The sequence below is a fragment of the Erythrolamprus reginae genome, chromosome 2, assembly GCF_031021105.1.
Source record: "Erythrolamprus reginae isolate rEryReg1 chromosome 2, rEryReg1.hap1, whole genome shotgun sequence".
Classification (NCBI taxonomy): domain Eukaryota; kingdom Metazoa; phylum Chordata; class Lepidosauria; order Squamata; family Dipsadidae; genus Erythrolamprus; species Erythrolamprus reginae.
In genome coordinates, this window is record NC_091951.1 from 68,946,659 (window position 1) to 68,972,861 (window position 26,203).

The 26,203-nt window shown below is 42.6% G+C and overlaps 1 protein-coding gene across 5 annotated transcripts in view; it reads left to right on the forward strand.

The window, feature by feature from the left end:
• GRM7 (glutamate metabotropic receptor 7) overlaps positions 1-26,203 on the forward strand; it is a 553,799-nt gene that overhangs the window by 488,985 nt on the left and 38,611 nt on the right. The window lies entirely within an intron of this gene.

Here is a 26,203-nt window from a genome sequence, read left to right on the forward strand (position 1 = left end):
GACCGGCCTCAAGCAATGATTAACGGTCCAGAAAAGAAGGTCAGACACACACATGGATAGTTAGTCAGCAAACTTGTATTAAACGGTAAAGGAAAAAGTCTAAAGCAAATGGTCCTTACTTTCAGGAGAAACAAAGAGGATTTGTTGCCAATTCAGTCAGCTACAAAGTTCAGTGAAAAGCCAACAAATACAAAAGTCACGGAGCATAAATAGTCCAAGAGTCTCTGAATATTCACAGCACAAAAGCAGCAGCTTGTCCCAGAGTGTTCAACTCCCACAACGCTGAGCAGGAACTTCAAAGCAGGAACAAACGACGCTACACAAACCACCCAGATAATCAGCCACAGTTTGCCTTGGCCCTGTTCCCTTTTTATGCTGTTAGCCCTCATTAAGGGAACCACACCCAGCCCAGGTGTGCTTATACTACTTCTTAAAGCGATCCTTTCTTTGTAAGGCCCTACGGTTGCCTAAATTGATGTATTGTCCTGCAGACGAGCTGAGAGAGGATAAACTGTCTGACGAATTGCCAGCCCCTTCCCCTGAACTGTCTGCCAATTCCTCCTGGCTCTCTGCCCCATCTTCCTGACTGATGGCTACATCTTCCTGGCTGTCAGCTGCATCATCCTGGCTGTCAGCCAGGCTTTCACAGTCACTGTGTGCTGCGTCTCCCCCATCTGTGGGGGCAACAGCTGGCCCAGGCCCAAACACAACACAGAGGGTACTGAATTATGGCTGTAAGCACTTGCACGTATGTGATAGCACGCGCACACGCTCTTTCGGCACTTGAGGGAAAAAAGGTTCACCATCACTGCCCTATGCAAATGACTCCCTGTTAAAATTTAAAACATTAAATTTAAAATAATTTAGAACTACGCCACCTTAGATCTGATCTAAGTGTAGAACATAAAATTATCTGCTATAATATCCTACCCGTCAATGACTACTTCAGCTTCAGCCACAACAATACATGAGTACACAATAGGTACAAACTAAAGATAAACCATTCTAAACTCAATTGCAGAAAATACTACTTCAGCAACAGAGTTATCAATGTCTGCAATACACTATCAGACTCTGTGATTTCTCCTCCAAATCTCCCAAACTTTAACCTTAGACTGTCTACTGATGACCTCACCCCATTCCTCAGTGGTTTGTAAGGGGCATGTCCTAATGTCCCCATGTATTTGTAACCATCTCATGTATACATGTTTACACTTTCACTGTAATCTTATATATGCTTGACAAAATGAGGACCCGGATTGTGGGGGCAATATGCTGGCTCTGTTAAAAAGTGCTATTGCTAACATGTTGTAAACCATCCTGAGCCTAAGGAGAAGGGCGGCATAAAAAATTAATTAAATAAATAAATAGATAGGTAAGTAGGTAGGTAGGTAGGTAAGTAAGTAAGTAAATTAATTAATAAAAAAGTGAAATAAAATAAAGTGAAATAAAATAAAATAATAAAATTAAATTAAAAAAATAAAATAATAAATAATAAAATAAAATAAAATAAATAAAATAAATAAAATAAATAAAATAAATAAAATAAATAAAATAAATAAAATAAATAAAATAAATAAAATAAATAAAATAAATAAAATAAATAAAATAAATAAAATAAATAAAATAAATAAAATAAATAAAATAAATAAAATAAAATAAATACTTTATAAAGAATCTTATGATAAGTACTTAGCCGGATTGAGAAATTATACATATTCATGAACAAGGAATTTACAGTTTTACTCTTTTGTTTTTGAATGTTGCCTGCATTCATCACCTGCTTAGGTCTATTTGACAGCTAATTAATTTTCCTCTGCCATAAATGTATCCAAGATTTCCGCATTGCTCAAGGAAATTTATTCAACATGACAATTAATATGTTGCAAGTTGAAGTCTGTAACTGATAAAAGTAAATTCCATGTCACAAGTGTCTACAGATTACAAGCTCTTTTCTTGGTGGGACTAGCCCAAGAAGAGGACAGTATCCTCTGATGTTACGAATTATTACTTCAGGCAGTTTTCATACAAGCACAAAGGAACCTTCCATAAGGCTTCTTTTTAAATAAAGATCAGATCTTATTTTCCCCTTTCCAGGAAAGGATAAAGCAATTCAATCAAGAGTAATAATGGCTTACACTATTAAATGATGTGATCATGGTGTATGTCACGTGAAAGATAAAAGCACAGATTTGAATGAGGAACTCTCTGTGCAGATTTCTATGGAATAATTATCTGTAGTTTTCAGATAAGTGCTTGAGATGAAGATAATTACTCATATTGCCTTCATAATTCCCTGCCTTTCCTTTCTTAATTCAATTCACCGAATGCAGCTCAGCTCCGTGTACTAATTATGTATTAAGCTATCACCATTCTTCACTGTTCTGTAATGCAAAACAGGTCATTGCTACTGTTTCCAAGAAGCTGGTATCTTTCCAGATTGATTAATTTTCCCCACGTTACCCTGGCAGGTAACTTATATTGAGCTATAAAAAGGTAGTACATTTCAGAGATGTCTCAAACTCTTTGCTTATTTTGCATCAAATTAGATTCTGGGTTCTATGCAGTCAGATTTGATATTCATTTCATCTTTGAGTTACCGTTATGCAGCTTAGCTCAGCAGAATTTGTCCAACTATATCCTTCAATCCTTCTGTTTTCACAATGTACTATTTTTGCATCAAAATGGCTTAGCACGGCCATAGGAGAAAAATTATGTCTATATGACACCTGAGGTTGAGTACATCTGCTCTTGAAATAGTTGCAGTAGTTTCTGGGGAAGAAAAGGGGGGGGGGAATAAAGTAAAGAGTTGAATGTCCTAAAGGTGCTTTTTCAAAAGGCAACAGTACTTTCTAGTTTTTCTTTGAAGACATTTTGCTTCTCATCAGAGAAGCTTCTTCATATCTGGCTGGATGGTGGGGAATAGAAGGATTTATACTCCTTGCAGACAGCTGGTCATTTGCATACTTTTAGGGAGTCATTAAGGCCACCTGGAGGATTATCTATGTCATCAGGGTCACCTGAGTGGTGCAAATGGGGTGTGGAGCCTTCTTGGAACTGTTGAAAGGACTGTGTTGTAGACTAGAGATAGATGACCTCTTTAATCCCTCTTTCAAATCAGCGCATGGCACAACGTAAAAGAACAAACCCATCAGGACTAGATACAGCAGTACATCTGCATTTAAAAGATACAGGCCACTCTTCTGAAGACAGCAAAGTCCACATTTTGGACAGAGAAGACTGTTGGTTTGGAAGAGTGGTTAAAGAGGCTAACTGTGTCAAAATTGAACAACCATCTCTCAATGGGGGCGGGGGAATACAAATCTTCTATCTCCAATCTACAACATAGTCCTTTTAACAGTTTCAAGAAAGCTCCACACCCATTTTCACCATTCAGGTGACTCTGATGACACAGATAAACCTCCAGGTGACCTCTCAGAGTCCTCAGAGAGGGGCAGCATACACATCCAGTTAATGACTCACTAAAAGAATTCAAAGGACCAGGTGTCTGCAAGGAGGATAAATCCTTCCATTCCCCACCATCCAGTCAGAGTTATAGAAGCTTCTTGGATGACATGTGAAACATCTTCACATAAAAGCCAGAAAGTCCAGTTGCCACTTGAAAAAAACACACTTGGGACAACCATGATCTGGATGACTGAGAATCTCCATAGACATAAAGAGCGGAATATGATAACTATGAGGCTGCGTGTTTTTTGTTTATTGTTTTTCAAAATCTTTAACCTCTCAGGGCTGCCAATGCCATCTTTTTAAACTAAAAATTAAACAGTGGGAACTCTAATCCCATCTTAGTGTAATACAAAACTTCCAAGTAATTTTTCCAAGAGTAAAGAATAAAGGTGGGTAAAGCTGACACCAGTGGAGCTGAGAAGTGTGACCAGCTATTATGAATTGCATTGTTAATGGAGCTTTATATAAAATATTCATATATAGGATCAGAGTTTGCAATATTTTTATGGACTATACAGTGGTACCTCTACTTACGAACTTAATTTGTTCCGTGACCAGGTTCTTAAGTAGAAAGGTTTGTAAGAAGAAGCAATTTTTCCCATAGGAATCAATGTAAAAGCAAATAATGCATGTAGCTGGGGAAACAGGGAGGGTGGAGGCCCTGTTTCCTCCCAGGAGATTCCTAGAGAGGCCCCACGGAGGCTTCTCCCTGCCTTTTCTGGTTACAGTTTCGGAGGCTCGGGTTTGTAAGTGGAAAATGGTTCTTGAGAAGGGGCAAAAAAATATTGAACACCCGGTTCTTATCTAGAAAAGTTTGTAAGTAGAGGCGTTCTTAGGTAGAGGTACCACTGTACTTCTTTAGTCTGTTTTTTGTCCAAATGTTACGTTTTCTTCATCATGAACCAACTTGTTAATACAATTTTGGTACAGGGCTACTTTAGCTTAATAGTAAAAAAGTATACTCGGCAATGGACCCACATCCTTACCATGTATTAAACAGTAAGTGTAGTGAAAATAGCTTGCTGTCATTTTCTTTTACCTAAAAGAGAAGATTGCTTTTTCTTTAATTATACAGTATTGAATTGAAAATCAGGTGGTGCAACATGCTTCCTTGACATTCCCATGGAAACCTATAGAGACTATTTGCATGCCTTGTTATTCTGTATAGTAATAGCTTCAATCATCACAACTACTGTCATTTGTTTATCAAATGTCCCCTGGGGAGCCATCATTAGTCATTGGTAAAACTCACTGAACTTCATTGTGGGCTAGCAATCAACTTAGCATAACTCTGTAACTCAATTGCCACTTTTAAGTATAGCAACTACAAACCTCAGTAGGCTAGCATTGATGTCACTTGACTGTAAAACTTTTTAAAAATCATACAGGAAATCATGAGTAATATATTTTTTGAAATATATTATTGAGATATCATGATTATTAATCACTGACTTCTTTGCACATTGGTGTGAATACAATGAAGTTTGGAATGCAAGAATATTACTTATGATTATTGAAATGCTTGAGAATTGGTTACCTAAACTATCATACCATCAACACACATGAGGAACAATAAAGCAGCAGCAACAACAACAACAACAACAACAACAACAAAGCAGCTGACTTTGCAAGAATCCAAAGCTACAAGACTTCTAACTGAGGTACATCCTTTTCCTGAATAGAGGCAGAGATTATATCCCAACAGGGAGAAGATACAGCAAAGTGCAAACAGCTCTGAGATCGGGGGGGTAGAAGGCTAACTGTAAAGAGACCCGACTCCCTCTTGTCCCTGAATAACTCACCTGGCAACTTCAAATATCAACCAACAAATGCTCTACTCTCCACATCGGCAAAAATAATCCAAACCTCATATATAAACTGAATAAACGAATTCTCACAGCCAACCCCCACTCAGTAAAAGACCTTGGAATACTAATATCAAATGATCTAAGTGCTAAAGCCCACTGCAACAATATTGCCAAAAAGGCTTCTAGAGTTGTTAACCTGATCCTATGTAGCTTCTGCTCCGGCAATCTCACACTACTCACCAGAGCCTACAAAACTTTTGCCAGACCCATCCTTGAATACAGCTCATCTATCTGGAACCCATATCGCATCTCAGACATTAATACCCTTGAAAATGTCCAAAGATACTTCACCAGAAGAGCCCTTCACTCCTCCACTCGAAATAGAATACCCTACGAGACTAGACTTTCAATCCTGGGCCTAGAAAGCTTAGATCTAAGACGCCTTAAACAAGATCTAAGTATTGCCCACAAGATCATATGCTGCAACGTCCTGCCTGTTGGCGACTACTTCAGCTTCATCCAAGTCATGATTTATTTATTGATTGATTGATGGATGGATTTGGATTTGGATTTGGATGCCACCCCTCTTTGTTTTTCCTTGAACACATTTTGCTTTTGATCCAAGAATGTCAAAACTGAAGCAACTTCTTGGATGACAACAAAAACAAAGACAGTCCAGTTGTCTCTTGAAAAAGCACCTTTGATATAAACTAGATACTTTTTGCCCTTGGCATAGCCTTTCTCTTAGCATAGGTAGAATAACACTGTCAAGAATGAGATGAGATGAGATGAGCAGATGGACATACTTATGGGGCATACCCATCCTTGTCCTTGGCAAAAAAATGATCCTTCATGTACAGGTGGATTCATTATTGACAGTGATCTATAAAAAACAGTCAAAAAATCCCGATAAAACAAATCTCAGAACAGAACTAGCCTGCACACCTGCTAGCTTAGAAAAGAGATCCATAATTGGTTGGATTTTTGTTTTGAATGGGAGATGTTAATAAGATGTCATTGCTTCTTTAGCCTTAATGTTGTGTTTGTGTAAGCTGTATCTTACTGTTTCCTCTTTGTTTCTCATACTGTTTTGGAGTAAAGTCTTCATTATCTATACTTATTGCCTCTAAATAAAAAAAAAAGTAGCTGCAGTCAAACAGCATAGGAAGCCATTCCAATGTTTATTTGTGAATGGGTTTTCTTCCCCTGCTATCCTCAATTATGGTAAAAATTGTAAAAGTGGTTGAAAACCATAAGAGAAATCCTGTGAAGGCCTATAAATCAAACCTATTAATGGATCATGAGGTCCTGCTCAGTCACTTGAAGTCTTCTTTGGATGACTCCTCCAACCCTTGGAGGCCAGCTCAAGGGAGAATGAGCTCATTCCTGACACATCAGGAATGGAGTTAATTACTGACCCTGAATGGCCAGCAGAAAGACAATAACAAGCTTCTATAGGGAGAGCTTGCAGGACAGTGAAAAGCAGGGGTGGGCTCTACTTACCTTCCCTACTGGTTCAAATCACGTTGGAAGTGCAATATTTTCCCTGCATGCACTCGCTTCCCTAGTGCGCGCCTGCATCACATTGCAGAAATGAGCCTCTGTGCATATGCAGAGGGTTCTTTGCCAGCCGTTTCAGACCAGAGGACCACTGGTGGTGAAGATCATCACCACTGGCCATCACTACCACTTCGTCGAGCAGGGGGGAATTCTCACCACCGATGCAGGCGAACCCGTCCAAACCAAAATCAACTCAACACTGGCAAAAGGAAGGGGGAGGAGCTGCCTTCCATGGTGGATCTTAGAGCAAACAGGGCAGAGAAACAGAGGTTTGCCAGATTGCTTGGAGAAGCCCCCACCCCTCTTTATGAACTGCAGCAAGAAGCTATTTAGCACGGCAGGCAAAGGGAGGTGTTGTTGAGAACATCATGTGTTTGTGTTTTCTGCTTGACTTTTGAAACTCTGAACTTCTATAACCAGTGAGCTAACAGTCTCTGGAGAGGGGCGGCATACAAATCTAATAATAATAATAATAATAATAATAATAATAATAATAATAATAATAATAGCAACAACAACAACAACATGGATATGCTTTCAGGTTTTGCCTGGGGGCTTTATGTTCGTTTATTATCATGGTGTAGGGTTTCCAGACAGTTGGACTAGAAGACCTCCAAGTCCCTTTCCAACTCTGATTATATTGTGTTACGTTACGTTATGTTACATTACGTTACGTTACGTTACGTTACACTACGTTATGTTACGCTATGTTAGGCTACGCTATGTATTTTATTATATTATATTATATTATATTATTATAATTTAATTAGACTTACTTGTGGCTGGTTTACCTGGGGGATTAATCTGGGCTTGCTTATGGCTGGCTTTCTTTGGAACAGTTCTAAAGCCAGGTGAAGAGAACTGCTGTGGAATACTCTCCATAAACCACACTGACATGTACGTATGAATGAGTAGGGTAGCACAATTCTTCCTTGGTCTTCTTCCTATGTAGGGCTGCCCTTGAAGGTACTCAGAAGCTGTAACTGTTGCAGAGTGCAACAGTGCAGGTAGTTAAGAGTGCTCATTTACCACCTCTGTTTTGAAAGCTGCACTGCACTTTTTAAAATATAAGCTGGGGAATTCCAAAACAGAAGCAGTTACAAAAACCTTAAAAATCGTGTAATTAAGGTAGAAATAAAAACATCCACAAAGAAAAAGAGAGACGGGGGAGAGAGGGAAAGAAAAGGAACACAAGAGAGATATTGTTTATATATTCCTACAGAGTTTGCTTTATTTATATTTAATATATGTTTCCAAAAGTAATTTATAAATATGAAAGTATAGATAAAATATTCCTACTTACTAAAGATAAAATGTCCCTACTTATTAAAGATAATAATAAGATAGAACATAGATAGAGCCAGGAAAATTAATTCTGAAACCCCTCTATTGAGGGATTCTCTCTGTGTCTCTTATCTAGAGTCAGTCCTATATTTAAACTTCTATATTTAAAGAGCTATGTAGTCTAAGAGTTAACAGCACAACAAACAAACCAGAATTAGAGAGATGAGAATAATGATCTTGATGAATATAAATCACCGGGACCTGATGGATTATATCCCAGAGTTCTGAAGTAGTTTGCAGATGTTATCTCAGAACCATTGTACCATATCTTTAAAAAAATCCTGGAGCACAAGGGAATTATCAGAGGATTGGAAAAGAGCTGATGTAGTTCCCAGCTTAAAAAAACAAAACAAAACAAGAAACTAAGCCCAATTAGTCTAACATCAATACTTGGGAAGATACTGGAGAAAATAATAATTAAAAAACCAGATCTATGAATATATAGATCTTTGATTTGAACAATGGGCCCCATACAACAACATGAAATTTAAGGTTTTATACCTAGGTGGGAAAAATCAAAGGTACAAGTGTATCTTCTTTTCTATTCTTTCTTAGATATATTTTACTATGAGTATCTCCTCTATAGCCTTCATCATGTTTTTTACTATGTTATATACCCACTAAAACCCTCATTGTGTATTGGACAAAATAAATAAATAATAAAATAAATAATTAGGCAAAACCTGAAAGAGTAACTATGAGAGGGACTTTGGAATTCTAGTGGACAATCACTTAAACATGAGCCAGCAGTGTACAGCAGTAGTAGTAGCAGCAGACAAAAAAGCTAATGCAATCCTTAGTTATATAAACAGAGGCATAGAATTAAAATCACATAAAGTATTTTACCGCTTTATATATCCTTAGTAAAACCATGCCTGGAATATTGCATCCAGTTTTGGTCACCGCATTACAAAAAAGAAGCTGAGAGTTTGGAAAAACTGCAAAAGAAGAGCAAATGATTAAAAGCCTGGAGACAAAAACACATGAAGAACGGTAGCAGGATTTATCTATCATCTATCTATCTATCTATCTATCTATCTATCTATCTATCTATCTATCTATCTATCTATCTATCTATCTATCTACTTACCTACCTACCTATATTTCTATCTATCTATCTATCTATCTATCTATCTATCTATCTATCTATCTATCTACTTACCTACCTACCTACCTACCTACCTACCTATCTATCCATCTATTGGATTTATATGCTGCCCTTCTCTGACTCCGACGGCTTACAGTATATAAAGGAACAATATAACATCCTAAATCAAATTAGCTTAAATTAATTAATCTAAAAACCTTAAACACTCATTCCTATTCAATCAACTAACTTACAATACATTTGTTGGCCAGGGGGTTAGAGTCTAGTGGCCCCAAGCCTGGCAGCATCGCTGAGTCTTCAGACTCTGTGGAAGGCAAGGAGGGTGATGGCAGTACGAATCTCTAGCGGGAGCTGATTTAGATATGGCTAGTCTAGAAAAAAGAAGGACTAGGGGTGACGTGATAGCAGTATTCGAATATTTGAGGGGTTGCCACAAAGAAGAGGAGGTCAACTTATTTTCCAAAGCACCAGAAGGTACGACAACAAACAATGGATGAGACTAATCAAGGAGAGAAGTAACCTGGAATTATGAAAAAACTTCCTAACAGTGAGAACAATTAACCAGTGAAACAACTTGCCTCCAGAAAAAGTGTGCGCTCTACCACTGGATGATTTTAAGAAAAAAGTGGACAGCCATCTTTCTGAAATGATATAGAGTCTCCTGCTTTGAGCAGAGGATTGGACTAGAAGAACTCTAGGTCCCTTCCAGTTCTATTCTGAATGATGTATTGATTGAAGAAACATTATGGCAATTTCAGAAATGTTATTTGGTTGTTCAGTCATTAGGTCAATCTTCCTCAATCAGGGGCAGTATTTTAATGAACTGTATTTTATTACTGCTTTATCAGTACTCCTTTATGGCAATAAATATTGTAAGAATTAGATTTTTAAAAGCAGGATACCCGAGGCTTTAAATAATAAGCAAATATTTTTTTTAAAAGATCCAATGTTTTAGTTGAGCCCATAAATAAGCAGCTGTTTCTATTGTTAACTACTATCAAAAACCTTAATTGATGGAAATCTTTAAGAACAAAAGGTAAACATTACTTTCTATTTATTTTCAAAGTGTTAGTACAAAAAATATCAGTTTTTCTTTATTGGAGACAATTGTAAAACATGACCTTGGAACAGTATTTATAGCTCTAAAATCCCTTCTGCTTAGAAATGCTTATGATGAAGTCATGCCACTATCTGAATAGGACATACCAGAGACATCCTTGGTGTTTTTATGTGTGAAGAAAGAAAAATCGATTAAAAACTCAGATTCTAATGTTCCCCTGATTCTGGAGGTTTAAGCTAAGAAGCTGCCACGTTCTCCACAAAGCATTTCTCTACAACCCCAGCCCACTACCGGGCCATGGCCCTTTAGAAACTGGGCTGCACAAATGGCAGGCAAGATTGCATGCATTCATGTGAGCAGACATCACTTGGGCCCACACATGATGCTCCATTCATGGGAGCAGTGGGTGCATGTACACACCACTCACACAAATAGAGCTGTGCACTTGCAGGCATGTGGGCATGCCTGCCATAGACACAGAGAACCTGACGGGTTGTCAAGTTGGGGACCACTGCTCTACAGCAATTAATAGCCTATTTTGGGTAGTCTTACAGTTCTCAACCTTCTTTCTTTCAATATATTGTGAATGACTTGAGCCTTGGAACCTTAAAGGCAAATCTTCTTGATTCTAAGTCATTGTATAATAGTGAAAGAACGTTGAATTAGAGGTAAGGAGACCCACATTAAATAACTATTCTACTACTAAGCTGATCGGATGATCTTCAACAATTATATATTTTTGTTCTTCATTGACTTAGAGTTTGTTAGGGTTAGGATTATCTCTAACTAAAGTTCTACCCCTAGTGCTGGCATTGAAAAATACCTAATTTATACTGTAGCAATTTGCTGGAGAGACGGAGTAACGACACGGACACAAGAGCTGGATTTAAAATGGGTCATTTTATTAACACAAATTTGCATAATTTATTCATTAAATTTGCATATATTAGCATAATCAACTATGACCCGGAACTGGACCTGCAGGGTCAAACAAATACTTCCGGGGCGGAAATGACGTTAGGGCAAAAAACTTCCTGGGCAACTCATGGGCGTATCTCGATGCAAGTCCAGGTGAGGGACCGCTCCATCACCTGCGACCCTGCCATGCTTTGCATGAGGGGGGTCCCACCGGCTAACCCCAATCCGGGAATTTAAAGGTGCAGGACCCAAAGACAGGTTCCCCCCAGCTGCTCAGGCAGTCGCTCCCTCCATGAGCTTGCAGAGAACCTGTCAATCATCCCCAAAGATGCCCAAGGGAGAACGCGTGGTTGCTAAACCACCCCCCAGTTTTCCGCCCCTAACGTGCCTACCCAAATGACCAAAGGTAAGCCAATTAACCTAATAAAATGCAAGCACCCCCTAACCGCACATCCATCTCCCCAGTGTGGAATGGGCGAAAAAACAGCCCGGCTAAGAGGCAGAACTGCAAAAAATTCCCATTCGGCCCCCTAAGGGCGACCCCTAAGCACCCTGCAAAATAGGGAGGGTGGGCGGGTGTCTGCTCGTGCTGCTGTCCGGGCGAAAAGGCTGAGCCTCGGGCCTGCTCGCCCTTATATAGGGCAAGCAGGCCCGCCCGGACCAATCAGCAGCCGGGCCATTCAGTCCCGAAAAATCCCGAGCGAAGTCTCATCACGCGAGACTTTGCTCGGGATCCAAGATGGCGGCCACCATGAGGGTCCGGTGTCTCCCGGTCCCTCCAGCAAAGCCTGCTGCCGGGTAAGTCCGGCGGCGTCATTGCTGGAGAGACGGAGTAACGACACGGACACAAGAGCTGGATTTAAAATGGGTCATTTTTATTAACATAAATTTGCATAATTTATTCATTAAATTTGCATATATTAGCATAATCAACTATGACCCGGAACTGGACCTGCAGGGTCAAACAAATACTTCCGGGGCGGAAATGATGTTAGGGCAAAAAACTTCCTGGGCAACTCATGGGCGTATCTCGATGCAAGTCCAGGTGAGGGACCACTCCATCACCTACGACCCTGCCATGCTTTGCATGAGGGGGGTTCCACCGGCTAACCCCAATCTGGGAATTTAAAGGTGCAGGACCCAAAGACAGGTTCCCCCCAGCTGCTCAGGCAGTCGCTCCCTCCATGAGCTTGCAGAGAACCTGTCAATCATCCCCAAAGATGCCCAAGGGAGAACGCGCGGTTGCTAACCCCCCCCCCCAGTTTTCCGCCCCTAACCTGCCACGGAGCGGGGGTCAGATCTCTATCTTGGCCCCCCGACTCCCCCCTCTAGCTGCGCCAGCTCACGCAGAGACCGCTGCAGGTCCTGTAAGAAAATGGCGTTCCCCTGTTCTGACAGGTGAACGCCATCGGCCCGGTAAAGCCACGGCCGATCTACAGTGATATGGGGATGGGCCACTACAACCCCACCTAAATTCCCTGACTACCCTTCCCAGGGCCTTATTGCCTCTACACCTGACCCGGTGAATGGCCCTAAGGGAAATGGCGACCCACAAAGATCCCCAGGGGATCGAAGACCGCACCACATACATGGCGGGCCACACAGCGTGAAGCCACCGCAGGCTTCCGCAAGCCTGGCGGGTCCCCAACCGACCCCCAAGCAGTACCGGTCCTTGCCCAAAGAGCAAGACCAGCGACCGGGGCGCAGCAATGGGATGCCGCCCTCCCCGAACAACTGGGCGTAGCCATGGGATGCCACCCGCCCAGACCACCTGGGCGCAGCAATGGTATGCCACCCTCCCAGCACCAACTGGGCGCAGCAATGGGATGCCGCCCTCCCAGCACACATCCAGGCGCAGCAATGGGATGCCGCCCCAGGCACCGACTGGGCGCAGCAATGGAATGCCGCCTTCCCAGCACCAACTGGGCGCAGCAATGGGATGCCACCCTCCCAGCACACACCCAGGCGCAGCAATGGAATGCCGCCCCCGGCACCAACTGGGCGCAGCAATGGGATGCCGCCCTCCCAGCACCAACTGGGCGCAGCACTGGGATGCCGCCCTCCCAGCACACATCCAGGCGCAGCAATGGGATGCCGCCCCTGGCACCGGCTGGGCGCAGCAATGGAATGCCGCCCTCCCAGCACCAACTGGGCGCAGCAATGGGATGCCGCCCTCCCAGCACACCTCTGAGCGCAGCAATGGGATGCCGCCCCTGGCACCGACTGGGCGCAGCAATGGGATGCCACCCTCCCAGCACCAACTGGGTGCAGCAATGGGATGCCGCCCTCCCAGCACACCTCTGAGCGCAGGAATGGGATGCCGCCCCTGGCACTGACAGGGCGCAGGAATGGGATGCCGCCCTCCCAGCACCAACTGAGCGCAGCCATGTGATGCCGCCCTCCCTGGACTACCTGGGCGCAGCAATGGGATGCCGCCCTCCCAGGACCAACCGGGCGCAGCAACGGGATGCCGCCCTCCCGGCACTGCCTGGGTGCAGCAATGGGATGCCGCCCTCCCAGGCCCCCATGGGTGCAGCAATGTAATGCCGCCCTCCCAGCAATAGCGGTAGAAACGCCCGTCCCACCACACACCCCGTCTCCCCCGCCAGACGACAAGGACACAGCCGCCACGATGGAAGGGTCCCCACCCCCGACGGTACCTTGTTGCTGAGTGGTCTCGGAGCGCTCATGACCCAAAGCAACACCGTCGGTCGCGTCCTGGCGGGGTTGAATAGAAGGGGACCAAAGGGGAACCTGGCCTAAGATCTTACCCCGGACCCTCAACAGGCCGTTCTTACGCTAAAACAGGCCGTTGACCGCCAGCGGTCGACTTCCCTGAATCCTCCGTATCGAGAACGCCGTTACCGCACTAGTGGCAGCGCCTCTCGAGAATGAGCGTTCCCTAATGGCAGGATCCATACTTGGCCTGGCCAAACCCTACACACTAGCACCCACCTAACGAGGTAATGAGATGGAAGGAACAAAATGACCTGACGGCCTGCGATATGGCCCTGGCCCAACCTTCCCGCACCGTCACAATGCGGAAGTCACCATAAATCAAAAACCCCGCCCCCGCCTTAGACAAAAGGCGAAGCCGGCCAACCTGGACCTAATAGTCCTAACTTAAAGGCCACGCTGCCGAAGCTGGACGCAAATATGGCCAGGTACACAACTGGGGCAGGCCAGCTATAGGGGTAACCCGTATACTGCCTGCAATCCCCAAACTCTTCACCTGCCTGCTGCTAAGCCCCCCAGAGTGCCAGACACTCCCGAGGGTGCCGTAGCCCAGCCAGCCTCTACTCTCCACTGCCCAGGAGCCCACCCAGGCTCCAAAGGGGGACAGGAAAAACCTGTGGCGACACACGTGCCCACGGGGCCAGGGTCCGAAACCGGGACAACTGACCACGGGACAAGGCATCAGCAACCCTGTTATCTAACCCGGGGACATGCCTAGCCAAAAACAATGTGTTCAGGGACAAGGACCTGTGCACAAAATGGCGGACAAGCCGCATGACCCTGTCACTCTTAGAGGACAGGGCATTCACAACATGGACAACCGCTAGGTTGTCACACCAAAAGTGCACGGTCTGGTCCCTAAACTGCTCCCCCCAAAGCTCTAAGGCCACTACTAAGGGGAAGAGCTCTAAGAACGTAAGGTCCTTAACCAACGAAGAGGCACTCCATTCCGAAGGCCATGCCGACCAGCACCACTGGTCACCTAAAACTACCCCGAAACCACAAGTCCCCGCGGCATCAGAACAGAGCTGCAACTCGGCTTCCAAAAGAAGCTCGTGCCTCCAAAAGACAAACCATTAAACCTGACCAAGAAATCCCGCCACATGCCAAGGTCATCCCTGACCCCAGCGCAAAGGCGGGTACGATGATGGGGCAAACGGAGCCCCTTCATCACGTCGTACAACCTCCTGGAAAAAACCCTACCAGGAACAACCACCCGACAGGCAAAATTAAGAATGCCTGCCAATTTCTGAAGCTGCCGTAGGGTAACCTTCCGGCAACCCAGCACCTCATCGAGCTTTCTTCTGATCTTAAGCAACTTCTCTAAGGGCAATCTGGAAGATTGCTCCACTGAATCCAATTCAATACCCAGAAAGGTAATCCTGGTGGCGGGGCCTTCGGTCTTCTCAGAGGCTAAAGGCACCCCTAACTGAGCACAAAGGGCTTCGAAGTCCCGCATTAGAGCAAAACATTGCTCCGAATGCGCAGGCCCCGCCACCAAGAAATCATCAAGGTAGTGAATGACCGAGCCCAGACCACTGCGCCTCCTGAGCGCCCACTCAAAAAAGGTGCTAAAACTCTCGAAACGAGAGCACGAGACAGAGCAACCCGTGGGTAAAGCTCTGTCCACGTAATAACCTCCCTCAAAATGGAAGCCCAACTGCTCAAAGTCGTCTGGGTGTATGGGGAGGAGCCGAAATGCCGACTTAATGTCGCATTTTCCCACAAGGGCTCCAATCCCACACTTCCTAACCATAGTCACGGCTGCATCAAAGGATGCGTGCCGGACTGAACAAAGTCCGTCAGGAACGAAATCATTCACTGACTCCCCTTTAGGAAAAGACAAGTGGTGAATCAACCTAATTCACCACTCGCCTTTTTTGGGGACCACCCCTAATGGGGACACCCCAAAATTCGGAAAGGGCGGCTCCGGGAAGGGCCCCAGGCCCCTCCCCTCAGCCACCTCCTTCGCTACTTTGGACCGAACAATGTCTTCGTGTCCCACAACCGACCTGCGGTTGTTGGACACGACGGCTTGCCTACCCCCCATGTAAGGGATCCTAAATCCCTGTGAGAAACCTAGCAAGAGAGCAGCCGCTCTGGAGCGAGGGTGGTAGTCCCTCAACCAACCCTCGAGCGTGCTTAAATACTTGGGCTGGGCCCATTTTCCCCCAGTAGGTGGGGTTTGTTCCCTGGACCCCCTCCCCTCTTAACCGTCCCCTTTTAGGGGCAGGGGCACACCGAAGCGGCATGGGCACCTCGCCCTCCCGCACGCACGGCTGTACCTACAAAAGGGGGCGAAAACAAGCCCCTTTGTAGCAAAGCCCTGACATGCAGCGAACGGGTCCCACACTGTGGTGGCCCCCGTACCCAATACCCCTGGCCCCGACGGGTAAGCCATCAAAAGGGGCGGAGGCACTATGGCCTGCGTTGGCGGGGTCCGAACCCCCCGCCCCTGACACACCAGGCCATAGCAAAAAGCTGCCCCCGCGCCCCCGCAGTAGGAGCCGGCGGGGGGGGGGCAAACCTGGTTACAGGTGCCCCCCCCGAAAACCCCCAAGAAACTAGGACCGGGTGGCCACCAACCGTAGTCCCCCCCCAGCAGGACCCACCAGGGGGGCCCCTTCCTGGCTACCCTGGCCGAGGGCCTCATCACCTTCCTCGGCACAGCTACCGTGGGGCTACCAAATATTTAAATAATTAATATTTGACTATAACTGTTTTACTGAAGTTTGACTACGACTTTACTGAAAGAGTAGTAGATCCTTGGAACAAACTTCCAGCAGACTTGGTATATAAATCCACAGTAACAGAATTTAAACATGTTTGGGATAAACATATATCCATCCTGAGATAAAATACAGTAATTATTATAAGGGCAGACTAGAGGGACCAATAGGTCTTTTCCTGACTTCCGTGTTTCTATATAAATAAGTAAATAATTTTAACCATAATTATCAGTATTATTATTATTATGTATGTTTTGTTTTACACCATGATTCTTATTTCAACATGAATGAAACCGGGGCCGCCCAGGCCCCAAAAGAGGGCAGCAAATGGCCTCTGCCCAAACAGGCAGCGCAGCAGCAAGAAGCTGCCGCCAAGGGCCTAACTGCCCCCTGAACAGGGGCCACGAATGGGGGGGAGGCGCACACGCGAGCCCTCTGCCCGATCCCCCCATTCCCGAGGGGGCGACCGGAACGATCCCCCCCCCCCGGACGTAATAGAGGGGCCAACAGCCGAAAACGGCACAGGCCCAGCCTCCCCGCCGGACCCGAAGCCCCGGACTGCTCCACAAGCCTCCGATGAGGCTCTCAAGATGGCGGCCGCAACACGCGGCCGCCTTTTACGAAGCGGGGGGGGCTCACGCCGGACTCCAGCCGAGCCTGAGAAGAGGAGAAGACCGCAGGCCTCGGAAGGGCTGCTCCAGCGAGCTGCAGCCTCCTCAAGCCTCCGACGAGGCTTCCAAAAGCGGCGGCCGCCCACGCGGCTGCCGAAAGGACTCCAAGAGCAGACAGCCATGTGTCTGCTCGTGCTGCTGTCCGGGCGAGAAGGCTGAGCCTCGGGCCTGCTCGCCCTTATATAGGGCAAGCAGGCCCACCCGGACCAATCAGCAGCCGGGCCATTCAGGCCCGAAAAATCCCGAGCGAAGTCTCATCACGCGAGACTTCACTCGGGATCCAAGATGGCGGCCGCCATGAGGGTCCGGTGTCTCCCGGTCCCTCCAGCAAAGCCTGCTGCCGGGTAAGTCCGGCGCCGTCATTCTATAGTATTCTGAAAATGATATCGTTCTCAAAAATCCAGTCTATCCATTGTCTTTTCTATGTTCCATGCACCTCAATTTTGCCAAACATGGGAATTTTCCCCACCTTCTGCAGTTTGTATAATTTTGTTTACGCTGAAAGGAAATAGAATAAATGGTATGTAGATAAGTGTTTCAATTTTATTTTTATAGTGTGTTTTCCTTCTTTTATTTTGAATAAGAAAAGGATGCTAGCCACATACCTCAAACTTTTGGCACTCATTTGATTCCATACTTTCCAGCAGAGGTGAAATCCAGCAAGTTCTGACAGGTTCTGAGAACTGGTAGTGGAAATTTTGAGTAGTTCAGAGAACCAGAAAATACCACCTCTGGCTGGCCCTAGAGTGGTGTGGGAATAGTGGTTTTGGAATATCCTTTCCCCAGGAGTGGGGAGGGAATGGGGATTTTGCAGTTTTCTCCCCCGCCATGCCACCACGCCATGCACACCAAACCCACCAAGGCACACCACTTTCCAGTCATGTCTTTCTTATAATATGATTCTTAGTAGACCCAAACTTTCATTCTCCATTTTTCCTTGCATTGAAACCTACTTGCATTTCTCTCCAGTTTTAAGAGAGTTCCTTATCTCTTTCCATAAATCGCTGGATATTTTATTACCTAAAATAAGTTAATTTCTTATAGAACTGATATAGTTTGACTGCATGTGATTTATTTATTGATTACTAGAAGTTATATGACCACCTATATCAGATAATGATCGTAGCCAGTTCAAAGGAATCCATAAATCTAAAGGTAAAAAACCTAACTTAAAAATATATATATTTAGAACGAAGCAGACATATAAAAACACACAAAACATAAAAGAAAAATACACATATCCAGGATGATTTACATCCCAATTTTCGTCAGAAGCACATACGGAGTTGTATATGTTTTTACATCAAATTGAAAACATTTTAGTCTATGTTCACTGTAAATACTGTACATTTTTATGCAAGAGAAAATAAAGAAGAAAAGAAATGTTTTAAAGAAGAACTTGAAAGAGAATAGAAAAAAAGTTTTTTAAAAAGCGAGAAAATCTAGTTTCCAATTTTGAAAAAAGAGATGAACATATTAATTATTAATCTTTTAAACCTTGCATTCTACTATATTTCACTTATTTGATTGTTTCTTTGTTTAAACCAATTGTAAAATTTGTCCCAAATTCTATAATAATCAATTTCTTCTTTCCCATCTAGTTTTTTTGGTTAGCATATCCATTTCAGCACATTCCAATTTTTTTTAAAAAACTAACTTTTTCATGAGGCCAATTGTGAACCAGATCAAACCTGGCTGATTTTGTACATTTGACAACTATCTGCATTTAGAAGTCTCCTGGTTGATTACATCGAACCTTTTCATTTTTATCCTATGATTTTATTGCAATGTTGTACTGTACTTCTAAAGATGCTGAGTTTCTGAATAGATGGTTTATTATTTAAATCACATGTTGGCAATGAACAAAGAGGTTTTTTAAGAGTCTATCAATCTATAGTTGGCATTACTGTTTTTATTTAATCCAAATCTTTTTTGAATGTTAGGTTGTGCCTTGTTTGTTTGTTTGTTTATTATTATTTATTTAATATTGCTACCTATTTGCCCGTAGTGACTCAATATAACTTACAGAATATTTGCACCGCAGTGCTATTTAGAAAAAAATATGTTTGGGTACACATTTCATTTACCAGCTTTTGCTATTAGCCATTGAATTCTTCACTGCTTTTGCAGGATTTTATCTGTTATAGAACCATACCCTTGTGTAACATTTGATGTTCATTGGACAACCATTAATTCTGATATGGTCCTGTCTTTTATTTAGTTACAAATTAGCACATTTATAACAATGTCTGAGTATCATTGGCACTCCATTCCTTCCCATGATCTCATGTTCTAAAAATCATATAATTATCTGATCTAAAGTAGTCCATTCCAATCTACCTACTTTTGTGGTTAGCTCTGGCCCTGCTCCTGCCCCAAGGACTGTGGATGTGGGGGAGACATCCACATGCTGCAGGCCTGTTTTGCCCCCGGTGGAATCTGCTGATGAAGGCTCCTCTGACCAAGAAGACATGAGTGAGAGGGAGGAGGAGAGTGTGGCAGACAGCTCAGAAGGAGATCAATTATCTATCTCCTCCTTGGATTCAGAACAAGAGTTAATGATACAGCCACGCATGCGGAGAGCGATGCATAGGCAACAACAACTGAGAGATTATTATCAAAGAAAATGAGGCCACCTGTGGTTCGGTGGGGCTGTGGTAATTAGTGAGGCTGCTATAAATAGCAGCCTGTGGGTTTGGCCCTTTTGGAGGATTATCTGATCATTGTGTTTCATGACTGTTTTACTGACTTTGACTTTTTGTGTGCTGATTTCCGCCCGCTTTGAAACTAAAGCAGAGCAAAGTGTGTTTCACTTTGTGAAAGACGAAGGACTGTGAATTGCCTCACAACTGTAAGCTAAGTATCAGAGAACTGATAAGGGACTTGTACAAATTACCAGTTTGTTTGGAGACGAGTGCTCTTGGCTATACCAAAAGAGGGCTTGGTTTAAGTGAATTTTCATTATAAAGAACATTGTTTTGAATTTTCAAATGTGTGTGTGTCTGAAATTTGTACCTGTGAATTTTTGGGAGGATTCTACCAGAGAGCCCGACAGAACGCCTATATTCACAAATTCCTGAAGCAGCCTAAAAAAAATTAGTTCACTCCTGGAGTTCACTTCTGGAGTGACCATTTTAAGTTTTCCATAGTTCCTGTTTCAACAGTGGGTGTCTTAATCAAACAAAGGACCTTTTTAAAAATTTGGTGCTATTGAGGCTTTGGCCTCACCATGTTATCATTTCCAAATCTATTCATGAATTTCAGGGTTCTTCTGCACTAATTACAATCATACTCCTAGACTGAGGGATCTTATCATCTATCATCCCAAAGTCTAAAAATTACAGTCATATCCTTATAATTTTCTTGTCATGTAGTACTTTGGCTATTGACTCTTCTTTAATATTAATTTCCATTTTAGACACTGAAATCATCTTAAAATGTGTGTGGAGGCTGTTCCAGAGAAAGGGGGGATGGAAGTAAAATTACAAGCTTACAGTTCATGGGAATTTGGTATTTTTATGTTAGTGTATAATTTGAGGTACGTAGTACTGTATTTGAACAAAGCTGTCTTAAAATGCAAAATAGTTGCTAGCCTTCTCTTCAAATTTCAAGGACAACGATGTCTGAGTTTTGTGTTCATTTATATTTGGAACATGCTAGAATGAACTATAATATTTCTATAAAACCGATGAAAGAATAAATGAGGGACAAATTTTAATCTGCAATTAAAGCTTTAGTTGATTAAACTATTAAATAATTTGATGAAGCTTGCAAACTATTATAAAGTCCCTGTGATCTATAACATGATTTACTAATTTTTCATCCTTAGTGCTATATGCTTGTACAGGTAGGTGACCCATTTAGGCACTTAATTCTTAGCATATAAGAAGATTTAGAATAGGATTTATTTGACTTGATGGAAGCTAAAATCATGCTTTAGTGCTTGACTGGTTTTATCCCTTAGAATCAGGGGTGGGCAGCATGCAAGACAGGGTAGAATGCAGTTCCACTGGTGGAAATGAAGATACCTGCGCAGCTCCAGCTGATCGGTGGCTGTCACTTCCTGCATTACTGGTCTTGGCTTAGCTCTCCTTTTTTTCTCTGCTGCTGCTACTGCATCTGCGCTCCTTGCTTTTCCCCCTCTTTCCTCCTTCCTGGCCTTGGATGAGCTTCCCTCTCTCCTGCCTGGCTCCCCTCCAGCCTCATGTGGCCACCTCCCACCTGAGGTTCAAGCAGAAGGAGTAGGTGGAAGCAGCATTGGCAGCATTTATGCTTCTGGCAGCACCCATTCGCCTAGCTACCCAGCTTGAGGCAGGGAGGTGACCCAGGAAGGAGAGCATGGGAAACACGAAGCAAATGGTCACCCCAGAGAGCAACATTGGTAACGTTGTAAGTTGAGGACTTAACAGTTCACTTGAACGATGATGATCGTTCAAGACACTCCCACATGGTCACATGGCTGGCAAGCCAGTCCCACCAGTCACATAGGCATTAAGCCACACACACAAAGTAAGCCACAACCACAGTGTGGCAGTAAAAATTTTGGTTCCCCATTACTGCTTAGAATGTTCATTTAGTCTATCCCTTATGTTATGCAATGACCAACTTCATTCATTTGAGAAGCTTGCTAGTCTGATGACAGCCCTCTCAAACATGATTAGATTCTTCTTTATGATAAAGCTGTGTTAATAGGAATCTTGCAAGTCTGAAAATACAAATTTCCCACCGCTACTTTTAACTGCTTGATCTATTAAGCTGGTCCTTCCTGTGTTTCTTTCTTTGAGCATTAAGCCACTGGGGGCTCCTGCAGGGGTGGGTTCTAACTTACCTGGCCCCCAGTTCACTTCCTCCCATGCCATGTGGGCATACATGCATTGGATGCCGTGTGACCATGTCATGTGGATGCATGTGCATGCGCAGTGCTGAAAACCCAGCTTCTGCACATGAAGTGAAGAAGTGGAAAAACAAGATGGTAGTGCCTACAGTGCTACCAAAGGAGCCAGTTTGGGGCGTGGCCCGTTGGCCATGGCTGCCATTTCGGCAAGCGGGAGAAATTCCCGCTACTGGTTCTATAGAACCGGTCTGAACTGGTGGAAATTCACCTCTGGGCTCCGCTCTCTTCCCTGGGCCCCAAAGTCATTCACACACACCACTACATCTGGGCTGGAAGACCAAAGCTTCTTCCCACCTTAAAACATGCTACCTCTCATTCAGGGAGTGCTAACTAGTCGTCTGTAGTAGTAACTATTGATACCATAGTTTCATCTTCCATGAAGCAACCCAGTTCTTTTATCCAGTTGGATTCTCACTGCCTCATTTATCCAGTTGGATTCTTATTGTAATTAGCCAATTTCACAATTTAATCAAATGTTGTGTAAAAAAAAATAAGGCCTTTTCGTCCTCTAAATAATTCTAGTAACATGAAAGAGGTTAAAAACAATCTCTTTATCCATATTATTTGTGCCATTTCTGATATTTATATAACCTTGTCATGTCTCCTTCTTTGCAAACTGAGGAGCTAATTGCTATTATCATTCTTTTAGGACAGCTGCTTTTGCACTTTAAGCATGTAAAAAAGGCAGCCTGGGTTTCTGCTCCCCATCTTGACTGTTTTGATAGTCCCCACCCCTAAATGCTTCTGATTACTCTTGTTTGAACCTTTTCCAAATCAATAATTCCTTCTTAAGATATGGTGATGAGAAATGTATATAATACTTTATGCCCATGGATAAGGCCAGGATGATCATGGTTATTTGATCTTTCATTTTGGGCAGTAAAAGAGATTGGAGAATTCAGTTTTAAAATATTATCTAGGGTTACTTAGTTTAGTTCTTATTCTAATATGGGTTTATCATTTCTAAATAGAGTGATTCAGGGTTCTAATTTTCTTCCTTTATGACCCTGAAATTTGGAAGTATGGTTAGAAGGAGACCCAAGAGCATAACAAGAGAATTTAAGGAGTGCCTGGCAAAAAATTGTAGGTTGGCCACCTTGCTATTTCAAGAATGAAGACTCATTATTTTGGCTGCAGTCAAAATAATGCATTGGACAGAGTCAATGTATAGAAGAAAAATAAGGAATAGGTGGTTAAAGTTCTGAAACCCTGAAACACCATTTTGGAAAAACCAAGTCTTGACCAAAAATGTAATCCATGCATTTGAACTAAGAAGGTACCAAAAAGCTAGATGGCGAGGAAAGCTGATTCCTAAAATGAAGTGATTGTGATCATATGGATCACATACGAGTGTGAAGATGTTTCATCTTCAGTCATGGCTGGGTTGTATTTTCCATTCTTTAGATTTATAGCTCTTGATAAAAGAACAGGCAAGCCTTCACATAAGTCCATTTTTTGCAGCAATGGAGTCCATAGCTGGACCATGAGGCCTTAAGACAACCACAATGAATATACATAGTGCTGGCCTTGAAAAGGATTTAGTAGTTGAGGCTGTCCTAGAAAGTAGCTTTAACAGGCACCTATGGCCATGTGATAATGTTACTTCTTTTTGATTGTATTACTTACAAATAGACTTCTGGATACAATTCAGGTTATAAGTTATCACATGTAAAGGCTCACAAGACATAGGCCCAATTATTTGGGGAGGGGGTTCATCTGTCTCTCTTAAACATGTCATATGATTGGACAGGTTTGACATTCTCTGGGAACTGCCCAGCCAGAGATTTGTACGACTCCCCCCCACACACATACACAACAAACCTATTTAAATGAGTCCTGGGTCTTTCCCCAGGCCTGTATGAAATGACACGTCAAGTTCTCTGTGTGATTACTGGTTGAGTGGAATCTTTGGCCACTTGGTTTCATGTTGTTTAATATTGGTTTCTCTTAAATTGCTTAAATTGCTTAACAGAATATCCTGCAAAAAGTCGTGTATATATTAAATTAAAAACAGATCAGCAAATACTGCAAATAAATGTCAAACCAAAGATTAAGTGTTCTAAAAGGGCAAATTGTGTGCTTAGAAACCACATAGGTGAATACCATGTCTGTTAAATGAATCCACTATTGGCTTGGAAACTGTACTTAAAAGCCTTGCATTAAGCACCTGTATACTGCACAAGTCAAAAAGGGGGCTGTGAAAATATTTACCAACCCCTCGGATCCTGGACATGAACTGTTTCAACTCCTACCCTCAAAATGTCTCTAAAGAGCACTGTACACCAAGACAACTAGACACAAGAACAGTTTTTCCCCCGAACACCATCACTCTTCTAAACAAATAATTCCCTCAAAACTGTCAAAATATTTACTAAGTCTGCACTATTACCACTAGTTTTTTCTCATCATTCCTATCACCTATTTCCTCCCACTTATTATTGTATGACTGTAACTTGTTGCTTGTATACTTAATATTGATTGCTTCTTCATTGCTTACTTGACCCCTAGGACAATCATTAAGTGTTGCATCTCATGATTCTTGACAAATCTATATTTTCTTTTATGTAAACTGAGAGCATATGCATCAAAGACAAATTCCTTGTGTGTCCAATCACACTTGGCCTATAAAATAATTGTATTCTATTCTATTATTGATAAATGCTTTCTCATAAAATTGGGGGAGGTATTGAATTAATTCCCTCAGATTTGCTCCTAAATCTGCGAATCTGAAGTTTTTACTGACATAACTTGGGCAAAAAGATGAAAAGTGCTGATGAGATTGTGGATGGCTCAAAATCAAGTGGGATAGTGAAAGATAGAAACAAATCTAAAAATTGCTTTAGCAAATTTGGATTGAAAATAAAAGGATGAAACAAACATTAAATTATTCATTTAAGTTAAAGAAATCAAATACATTGGTGCAGAATACACATACATGGTTTAATTAAATACATCTCTTTGAAGTTAGTGTAACATAACTGCTAAAAATGGAAAATCAATTTTAGATTGCATAGGTTCAGAGAAGAGCAATGAGGATGACCAGAGGAGAAGAAACTAAATTTTACATTGAGAAATAGAAAATTGAGAAAATTTTAACTTATCTCAATAGATTCCTGAAAGCAGTCCTCCCTTCTTTTTACCAGAGGTTTTTGCAATTCTGTTTGATTGTTGAATCTGAAACCCTGGGATATGCAGGCTGCTATTATCAATTGATTCATTTAACTAGGTTTCAGAGAAGCATAAGGCTGCTGAATTATAAAATTCAGAATTGTTTCTGTTTAAAAGGTGTATTTCATCCATCTAATTAGCAAGTGAAGGTACGTTGGTTAGATTGATTGAAGGCAGGGGGATTCCTTATCCTGTTTAAAATCCCCACCCTTTTACCTCTCCATCTTTGTTTCCTCCATTTGGTTTTTTTGTTAATCCATAGCTCTGGGAAAATTGTTTCTTCCTGTGTTAGAATCTCTCCCACCTTTGTAAAGATGGGAGGGTGAGATTACAGAAAGCTGCTTTTTAAAGAAACATTCCTTAATTCTTAGCAGAGGATCTTGTGAGTATGAAGTCTGTAGTGAGTCGCAGATAATAATAGAAAATAAAGAAACCACTGGATAACATTTCACTGAGGCAGCTTTGGCGGTGCCATCTTGTATCCATTTAGAGCCTTGTTAGTCACTCTGATCAAATTCTGTTGGTTTGTTAAAAAAAATTATACTTCTCTTTTAAAAAAAACCTTCAATCCCAACTATTTAAATGTTTAAATGTCAGTTGAAAACTTATTAACTAAAAACATAGGTATATTTGGACAGTGTCTAAACCAAAATGAAAACAAATGTGTTAATTTTATAATTGTTAGCAAAAGTTTTTTAAAAATCATCTATGAAAACTTACTGAGTAAATTCACTAA